This window comes from Dicentrarchus labrax, unplaced genomic scaffold (genome assembly GCF_905237075.1).
Source record: "Dicentrarchus labrax unplaced genomic scaffold, dlabrax2021, whole genome shotgun sequence".
NCBI classification, from domain to species: Eukaryota; Metazoa; Chordata; class Actinopteri; family Moronidae; genus Dicentrarchus; species Dicentrarchus labrax.
The window spans coordinates 5,601,461-5,612,443 of record NW_026136715.1 but is presented as its reverse complement, the minus strand read 5'-3'; positions in this window follow the sequence as shown (position 1 = coordinate 5,612,443).

Genomic DNA, 10,983 nt, shown 5'->3' with positions numbered 1-10,983 from the left:
TGTTAATAGGCTACTGTTTGTTATTATATTTGTCATATTTAATGACTTAAATTCAAATGTCGCCTTTAAACCACATCAAATTACATAAATTCTGCCAGTCAGAAGCTGAGATGGCAGTTAGTGCTACTCTGCTAAGCTAGACTAGTTTGTTTTTAGCTGGACTAGTTTGTCAGGTGTTCCTCCATTATTATTAGATTATTTATGAAGTAAAGGAAACTGAATTATTAAGATGTTGGAGCATCAAAACTGATGTTTCAGTTACAGAAAGTAGGTAAATTTGCTTTAGCTTAAGTTTGCTATGGTTTTTAGCTCTGTTTTGTTGTTTTGTTTTCCCTTTAAATTTCACATTTATTTATTTTTTTATCTGTTAAAACAGGTGTCAAAATGTCTTAAACAGGGTTTGACCAAATATGTAGTTACTGTATTTTGGCTTTGTAGGGCAGAACAGTGTCTACTTGCTAACAGAAGTAATAGCTCAGGTACTGCACGCGTTAGTGTGTGAATCACGTTGTATTTCACAGCTTTTAGTTTAGTTACCATTTTATTGATTTGTGACTGGGCATTAAATTGAAAGAGACAGATTTTATTTATTCCTTGGTTTAGTTTTTCCACTACATGATTTGTTGTTTGGCTCAACAACGTAATTATTGCCTAGAAGGAAAAGAGAGACATAAACACAGATTATGTCTTTCTGCAGTGCCTGCGGGACATTATCCTGATATACCTGTGCAAATTGAGTGCCATGACCACTTTTCTGCAGCCAGTGCAAAGTGGATGTGTCATATCTTCCTCTGAGTAATCTTCCATTAATGGTGTCTGGGGCAAGAATGGTTTCAAAAATCAGACAGCAGCTATGTAAGTATTTTCAGCAATTTAGTTCTCAAATTGCAGCTGTCAAGAGCATTTGAGGCTACCCTCAGTCCCGCATGGTTGTGTCTCATGTCTCTGTCATGTCATCTCTTCACCTTTACAGGTTCACTCAGCAATCTCTGGTGCAATTACGTAAAAAGTTATACAGGGACAAACTGGTCCAGCTTGACATTCATGCACTAACACACACACACACACACACACACACACACACACACACACACACACACACACACACACACACACACCTCACAGCATGGACAGGCATCAGGAAAGAGTCTGGTGTAGTTGGAGTGGAGACGGTGGGTTTTAATGACACAGTATCTCTCAGAACGCTGTTCCCATAATTATGCTCTGTCTGACGTGGATCTGTCATTGGCATTGATTGTTTGTCCTGATGCCCACCTCCTCGGGGGAGGAAAGTGTGTGAGTGTAGAGAGGAGGGAAGGGGGTGGATGTTTGGATCCCCTTGAGCTGGACAGGTTGCATTCAGGAGCCCATGGGAGGCCCAAACTGGAGCCATTGGTGAGATTGGTATCGTGTTAATGGCTCCACAGGCTCCAAGATGCATAGCAGCAAAACCATAAGAGGCACTGGAATGTGGAGCTCCCTTGAATCATTGTCATAATTAGGGACAATTGCACATGCAGACCCAAGACCTATTGTGCTCATTTGGAACTTGTTTTGTCTGACTTCTCTCATGCCGCACGGCTTATGTCTGGGTGTTTGTGTGTGTGTTAAAGCTTCAATATGTAACATTTCTGCATGGATATAAACATTAGACCTATGTTATATATTTGAGTTGTGTATGTAAATAATCTCAAACATGTCATGTTTCCAACAATGTTCAAATCCAGGGAAATCTGACATTTTGTTCCAGTAATAGAGCGTTTCACCGGTCGCCTGTCTATGGCGTCATATCCCCTTTGCGCATGCATTAGCAATGTTGTCTGCTAGAAGCTGTCATAATTTTACTTTTTATCCAGTTTTAAATCATATTGTATGTATATTTTAACCAAATGAAGGATTTTAAGTAAGAAACAAACTGAGCAAACGTTAGCAGCAGCTCGGCAGGCAGGCAGGATTTCCTTTGTCTGCCAACAGCGTGTTTTTACACTTGGATTTTACTATGTATTAAACTAGGAGGTTTCGAAGTGTGACAAAAAGTAAAAAAAAACTATTTTGAGACTAATTTAACAGGTGTTGTGATTTCAACAAACCCCTTACACCTTATTTGTATTTATGGCATAGTCATGCTGAGTTTGCAACTACAGTTCCCATCATACTCCGCCATAGACTCATTGAGTTACACTGTGGTCTACACCTGGAGCCTGTTTGTTAGTCCATATTTGTTTACATTCAGGCAAACTGGCACCATGAAAAGTATGCTGAATTAGCTATTAGCAGTTCCAGTTCCAGTAGCATATTCCCATGCAACAGCAGCACTAAGCTTGTTATGAAAAACATGTCAGACATCAAGTGGACTACATGCCCCTCCATATGACAGATGATTAGACCTTAAATACCACTAATAACACTAATAAGGTTAAATATCCCTCATTATCTTTCCCCCCAATGATAGCAGAGGATGGAGCGAGGGGAGCAGGTGAGGCGACTCGGGCCTGAGGCTCCTGGGAATAAAAACAGCAGTGCTGGTCTGGTTGGGGGCTGGCAGCTCATGTCTGAGGGTGTGGCGAGTCTGAGGTTGATGGTGTGGATAAGATAGGGCCTTGCAGGGGTAAGGGTGAGTTGAGAGATTGAGGGACCCCAGAGTGATGAAGCAGGCGGTGATTGCTGTCTGGGGAAAAACGTAGTTTTAGACAAATTACTACACAACTTCTACTTCAAGATTTTTGTCCTCTGAAAATGAATAAAAAATATATTTCTTTGGTCTAGTAAACATCAATCTTCCTTATGATACACTTTATTTTATTGGCCTGTCTTGGAAAACAGTTGAATGGCAATAAATCCAATTTAGTTAACATAGAAGAAGGTGTCCCTCAAGGGTCAATCATTGGACCACTATTGTTTAATATCTTCCATCAGTCTACTCTGGGTGTGGTAGTCATCTGTGAGCATGTGGCTCAGTTATTTATACATTAAAATCCTATGTTAATTAAAGTCACACTTCAGTTTGATTTGGATACGGATGGTGTCATCCCAATAATTTGCTTCTTCTTGCTTCTCGGCACTAAATATTGAGTCAAAATATCCTCAAATATACTTTAAATTACATGCAGTGATGGGTCTTTATTATCAAGTATATTCTTATTCTAATATTTTACCTTTAAATGTTATTTACATTCATTTAAGTAGATTTAGTTTGAAAATGCCCATTCCATATTCATTGTGATATGTATGAAGTTAAATAAAGCTACTTTTGCTTTTAATGTTAAATTTTTTGATAATTAATTAATGTGAAGATGATTTGAAGCATTATGTTTCTACAGTAGCCCAGAATGGACAAACTAAACTCCGGCTGTAGATAGGGCCTTTCTTCATTCTTCACAAGTGCTTCACAGCTCATTCTTATTCACAGGTCGTCAAATACAGATGCGAGCGGTGTTCAGTTAGTTGCACTCTGCAACATCACTACTAGATTCCACTAAATCCTACACACTAGCTCTTTAATTAACTGATTAAAAATAACCTTGCAGATGAACAAACTCAAAAATGTATGAAAGGAAACACTGGAAGCTCACCTGGTGAGCTGGGGTCCAATGTACCAAAGGCTGAGTCCTTGCTGCAGTGGCTGTGGGTTCGAGCCCCTTTGCCACATGCCATCCCCCTTTTCTGTCTTTCTTGACCTGTCCCATCAATCAATAAATAAATAAATAAATAAATACACATATATAAACGTATGAAGGCAGCACACATTTGTAATAGCTCTCGTATCTGTGACTAATGAGAAGCAGCATGAGAGAAAAAACAGGATTTTGTGGAGCTTTACATGTCATCCTTGTATAACCCTTTATATCTTTTCTCTATCCCATCAAATGCCAGCATTCACTCCCCTCGTTGTCAGGGTGTTGATAAACTGTAAACCTCAAACTTGGCCGCACCCTGCCTCACTTACATCCACCGCAGGGCCCTCCATTCGCCTTCAGGTTTGGGGAACCCACTCTCGGGTGATGATGGTGTTTCTACCTTTGCTTGAGGAAAAAGGCTTCATGCGAACTCTTCGAACCTGCAGCTACTCCTCCCTCTGCACCGTGACCCTCTGAAACACCTCAGTCAGTGTCAGACTAGCCTTTTCTAAGTCTGCAGGGGGAGCCTGTGGTTTTTCATTACTCAAATTAAGACTGTCAAGCAGTTGTGTATATCCTGGCGGAGATTGATCCAGTAGGCTCATAAATGCCCAGGCTTCTGCCATCCATTTGTTCACGTGTGATCTCATATATCACAGTTGTCACTCCTGGGCAGCGATAATCTCCCAGAAGCTTTTAGTAGAAATCCTGCTGACAGTGTTATTTGAAGTGCTCTGTGATTATTCATTAGAGTTTACACATCTGTGTGAAGATCTCTATAAAGATGAAGATAGACTGAATAACTGTGAGGACAAAAGTAACTTGTACGATCTTACGAGGAAATAATAAGGTGTTTATTTTAACTGTGTCTTGCACTTTTTTTGCCTGTGTGCTGGGACTGCTGCTCATATGCACTGCATATAAAGCTGGTGTATTACCACCTTAAGACGCAGGGATATAATGAGATGGCTTGCTGGATGAGGTGTTCAGTATGAAAGGATAAACACAAAACACCAGTGTACTTTCACACAGTTCACAGACTGCAAACTATAATCTTCCAAATCCTGTCAAAATCTCAGGGATGTATGTTTCACTAGTAAATATACACACTTACTGTATGTAACCTCATTCTCCCACTGCTATGTGATTACACCCATAGATGCACCCACAGAGAAAGATCATCTCTAGATGTTTTGGCAGGCCAATAAAAACAAAAAAAAAAAAAAAAAAAAAAGTGTAATATTTGTGGATGTAACTCTTCTGCCTTGAGACAGGTTTACAGTCTCGTGCTGGCAGGATGGATTCCTGAAATAAACTTTCCAGACCCAGGGAGTGAAAACAACTCCCTTTCTTTTGTGAGGGAGACGAGGCTCGGCCCGATATTCATCAGTGGGGATAACCTCTGACCCCAGAATCATATGACGCTGAGTGCTGGAGATCCTGGTGCAGCCAGACAGTCTGTCTGAGACGCCATCTCTCTCTCCTCCCAACACTTTTTTCTCCCTTTCTTTCTCCCTGTCTCCCACTTTCCTCTTTCCTCACCTTTCTTGCTATCTTATGGACTGGATGAAAATTGTTGGGGTGTGGAGGGGAACTGAAACTTATGTTTCACTTTAAAAAAAAAAAAAAGAACGCCCTCCACAGAGTCTTTATTAAAATTTTCTTCAGACCCTGGCCTTGATTTCCTCCCCCAAAACTGCAACACCCTCCACATGTCAAAATAATGCATTGAATCGGTTAATTCATCATGAAGCACAAAGAATTTGAGAGTGTGCGCACCAGTTTGTGTTAATGATAGATTAAAGCCAAATTTGAAATTATATTATGAATTGAAACTTTTGTGGATTTTTTTTATAAAGTTAAGTAATGATTACTTTATGAGCAAACAAAAAACTACAACTCCCATTGAAATATCCATAATCTCTGCTGTCTAAAAGCTTCTACACTCTTCGGACCTCCTCTCTTTCGTTCATGATGTCTGTGACGTTTAACCCACAATGGTCTACTATGGGAAATTATATCCATTAAAGCAGCCTGGTCACCAAAAAAAAGAAAATATTGAATATACTTTGGTGTCAGTGGAAAAGTGCTATATGTATATGGTTCATTACTCACACTAAAGCCATCATTTGATCCTTTTTTTGCAGGGAGTCTTGCACAAGAAGGCTGAAATAAAATATAAAATGGGAGAAAACAAAAGAAAAAACAGACCACCCTTCCTTTAGCAAAAACTTACACAACCATTCCCCTTTTCTGACCCCCACCTCCCCTTAATAATGTTCATACAGTCCCTTACTGTACCCCCAATATGAAATATTACTGACATGCACCTTTATGTCTTGCAACACCATATAAACTTGTATTTACAATCTGAGCAAGAAATGAGAAAACGAAGAGAAATATCAGTATCTCTCCAATAACAACCCCCTCCTTTCTCTCCACTACCACTGCTGCTGTCGCCTCCACTCCAAACCCATCAGATACCAGCATGCAGACAAGACGGGCTCTCACCGCTCCAAACAATTACCATTAGGTAGGCCATGACAGAGCTTTTCCACACCGTGCAACAGACTGAAACAGCTGCTGACAAGCCCATCTCTCCTGAGCCCTGCTCCAGTCTGCCGTGATGCTCTGATTGTGACACTGGTTTTCGGATAAAGTACTCTCAGGACATACCTCAAGATGACGGCCTGATAAACAAATACCTAATGGGCTTCCTACTACATTTGATTCAATTTAACTGAGGTTCAGGAACTGCTAAATTGTTTCCATGTTGCAGCACAAGGCTGTAGCTAATTCTAGCTGCTTATCAGTGTGATCACAGGTTTTAACCTTAACATGATGCAATGGATGTCATGGTTGATGTATTGGAGAGTTTTTATATGAGTCTTGGTAATTACAGAGCAACTATGGATAAATCTCAGGGTAGGATGCATTCATACTTTCACTAATCCAGACATGGAGCCACTAAACATGTAATTACCTTATAAAAGAAGAATGCACCATTTACATGAACTCAGATCATTGAACAAAATGTGAGGGCAGATAACGTGGTGATTTTCTGCTGTTTATGCACTAATTAGTGTTGGAGCATGTTGCTCAAAGCCCACGTAATGAACTTGAGCAATTATAACTGTAATATAACTGTAACTATAATTAAGTCAGCTGGAGACGGCATTTTCAAACAACTCATCAAGCTGAAGTTAGCTGAATTAGCTGAACTATTTTTAGTGCTAAAAATAAATTACTCCACATTTTGAGTGATAAGTCATCATCATGAACAGCATTATGTACCGTGCAAAATACTTGACAGGCATAGCAACATTTATTAAGGGGACAGTCTTAAAGGACCAGTGTGTCGGATTTAGTGGCATCTAGTGGTAAACTTGCAGATTGCTAACTGAACACCACTCTTGTCTGTATCTGACAAAGTGGGAATGAGAACAAGCTGTGGAGTGTGCAGGAGAAACTTGCAAAAACCGTAAAATATTTACTATCTAGCTACTATCTAAAGCCAGTGTTTGATTGTCCATTCTAGGCTACTGTACTGTACTCTACATGGTGGTTCAACATGGTGTCTATAGATAAAACGGCTCATTTTAAGGCAACAAAAACATAACGATTCCTACATTCAGGTGATTATACACAAATGAAAACATACCTATGAATATTTTATCACATTTCTGCCAATAGATCCTCCTAAATGTTACACACTGGACCTTTAATCTTCACGTCTGCAGACTATTACCTCATTTTTATTGCTCTGGTGTTGACAGTAAATAAAATATATGCACTCATGATGTATGATGGCAAAACATGACGGTTTGTTTTGACGAAAAGGGGGGCTTGCAGTTGGGTTGCAAGTGGCTGCATCAAGTCGCCCCCTTCCCTCCTCCTCGTCCTCCCTATGCTTACAGGAAGAGGAGGCCAAGCCCCATGCATACATTTCTGTTCACTTCATAATTTGGCAACTGTAATGTTTGAGGCATTTCACTCAAGTGAGTCATGGTTAGAGTGGAGCTCTGTGCCAAAGAGGTGTTGGGTTTGAGTGCTGCGGTGTTCAGAGTGAGACGGAGAGCATGAGGTGACATGTTTTGCTGGTATAGAGGATATGGGAGATACTCCTGTAATGAGTGCTTTGTGAGATAATGGTATGCACAAGCCCGCCTCCTGCTATGTTTCCTCACTCAGCTCCAGAGGCAGAAACAGCAACAAGAACAATGCCGAAACATGTCATGTAGACAAGTTCGAGACGCACACACATGTGGTGCTTGAGGAGTGGTTAGGAGAGTGTGAAGGCAATATTATTTTTACACGGCAGACAATTATGTGTGGCTGCGTTGCATTGAATAAAACTCCAAATACTCCTGACAGCTTAGGGGCTTTATTGCACCTGATCAAAAATAGACTTCTGTAGTTCAAGTTCTCCACTTGTATCGTCCATATGTTAAAGGTTAAGTTCACAATTTGTCAAGGCTGTCTTAGGCAATACTCACATGCCCATATGTACATTAAAACAGCTTTTGCTTGCTGTAATAATTTCTCCTGTTCAAACAGGCCATGAAGAGATGGGGGAAAAAAAATCCAAGTCCTCATTCTGCATAATATACTCCCAAGTTTATTTGAAGGCAATATAGTTTAAGGCTTTGGCAGTCTGAGTTAGACAAATCAAATGAGACCAAAGTTACTTTTCAGCACCACAATCCTTCTGTGTGTTATTCTGCTGTCACTCAACAAGGAAACACTGTAAAGGGAATCACAAAGAGGGAATTCTGTACAGAAACAACAATAACTTTGGAAGATAACCACTTGATTTGTTTGACTCAGACTGTTGAAGCCTCAAATTTACTTAAAACTGCAGTAACTATAATTTTTTGGCTACTTTGGGGCAGTGGAAGCACGTCCAATACTCACTCTCTCTTAGCTCTGTTTTTGGTCTCCACCACCTCTTTCCTGGCTGTGACAGAGAACTTTTACTGTTTGTGGATGCTCAGCCATGCTTTTGTGTGTAACATCATTCTGCATAACCTTGCACAGCAGAGAGCAGTGTCTAGACCGAGGAGCGGTATGGCTAACAGCTGTGTGCTCCTGTCCAGGGACAACTGGCTGTGACGGCATTTCCTTGGATATTCTCTCACATACTGTGTCTTTATTTCCAGCGGTCAAGCTCCCATGCAGGGCCCACCATGGATAAATGCTGCTTTTGTCAAGAGTTTTACCCCTCTGAGCAGCTGTCCACGACCCCTCAGGCGCTCTTCTGCTCAGCAACCCAAGCAAGTGCATGTCGGCTGTCAGGGCAGCGAGGAATCAACATTCAAGTTGAGAGACAGTTTTCATTATAGAGCACAGCCAACTTTAGATATCATGTTGAAAAAAATATGTTTCTCAAGAAGCCCCTGTATGCAATGAATTAAAACAAGACACACCTGTGTACTGCGCATACTTGGTGTGTGTGTACATAATGCATACCTCATTGAAATCTGGCTTGGATACACCTAACACCTCAAACCATTTCACAATTCCTGGTAGGTATATGACTCACTGATGCTCTGTGGATGTTCCCGAAAGTTGGTTTGTAGTTGCACTAAACTGTTAACTTTCCAGGATTATGTGGCCAACAACACAAACACAGACATCCAGCACTGCTATGACCTTAAATAGAATTAACTTACATGCGAAATAAAACATTTCCCACAGTGAATTCTTGCACTGTAAAGAAAAAAAATCAAAAGAAGGAACAAGTTGGTTATGGGCTCCATAGGTGAACAAAAACTTGGAAAACCTGGCTCTCACATTGGCTGATTAAATACAGGAGATGCCATGAGGGTTTGAAGCCAGGCAGAGCAAGTGTGTCACTAATAAGGCCTTGACTATTACCTGGACTGACAGCCAGAGAATGGGAGGAGAAGGGCTGGCTCCACACTGCTCAGTCAGCCAGAAAGCCCCCAAACGGCAGGGCTAACGCAGGTCAAGTGATTTGGCGCCTTGGGTGTATTAAAGCTATTTACAAGGGACTAAAGGATTTACGTCGCTTCACCCATTCGGTCTGTGCTTTTATACGACCTGGCGCTGGGCTGCTCAGTTTTCTCTCAATCAATACGAAAGGGTAATAAAGAATGTTGCCTTTATGGGTGTTTGGCTTTTTGTTTAGCTGCAGAGGAAAGAAGTTTTTATGGGTGGCTCCTGACGCCTGGTGTGAAGGCAAACGCATGAGATTGCATGAGATCCTCTGCACTCTGTCACACACACACACACACACACACACACACACACACACACACACACACACAATAGAGAGACACAGAAATATACACACATGCATGCAGATGCACGCACATACATGAACCTAATTAAAGTTATAAAGTTGCTGCACTTGAGGCATTTTCAAATTTAGGCTAACACGTTTATAACACACACAATAATGTAGCAGATATACGGACATTTTAAAGTGTTTAGAACTTCTCCTGGGCATCAATAACTGGAGGCTGCAATAATATAAAATATCATAGGAGAAGTTATACTTGTTGAGGAATACTGCATATTAATAAATGCTTAAATGTCCTTATAACTGTGTAAAGTAACATTATAGTGAGTTGTAAATGTTTATAAAAATGCTTATGAATGCCAAACATTCTGTGATGGTCAATAATAACTCATCACATGTTTCCTGATCTCTGAGAATGTACTATTAAAATGAGAACTCTGTTCTTTTAAGGACATTCAATCAATATTGTCCTCTTTAGCAGCCCAAAAAAACATATTTCATGACTTTTCCTGATTTTATGACAGTTGCTTTTAACACAATTTTGAGCTGATGATATGTTTCAGAAGTCCACAACAGACAATGATATATGTTTGGTGCAGCTGGTTAAACACAATGGATTTTCATATAAATCTGTGATTAGTGTTGACAATACTTTTTATGCATAATTGACTCATCCAAATCCCAAATAAATCTAATTTGGATTTCTGTTAATTTGAGTTTTATAAGAGTTTGATCATAAGATAGTTGATAGTTGTGAATATTTGACACTATTATTTCTTTTAATGACTCCTGTTGCCCCCTAGTGTCTTGCCAACCTATGGCACCCACCTTATTAACTAAATGGAATGACTGTTATAGTAATATTTTAACTGTATCTTTCATTGAATTGTTGATTAGAAGTTTGTGACTTATCTGAATTATAACTGCATGTGTATTCATATTTTTTATTCATATTTTTTTAATTTCACTGGTCATCTTGTAGCTGTATATACCTCATTACCTTCCTGTTGGTGACCTGTAGTTGGTTAAAACATCACTTATAAAGTTAAAGTGAGCTGTCTGCAGGTACTCTGTGTATTGTACCTTTATTGATGTTTTGTA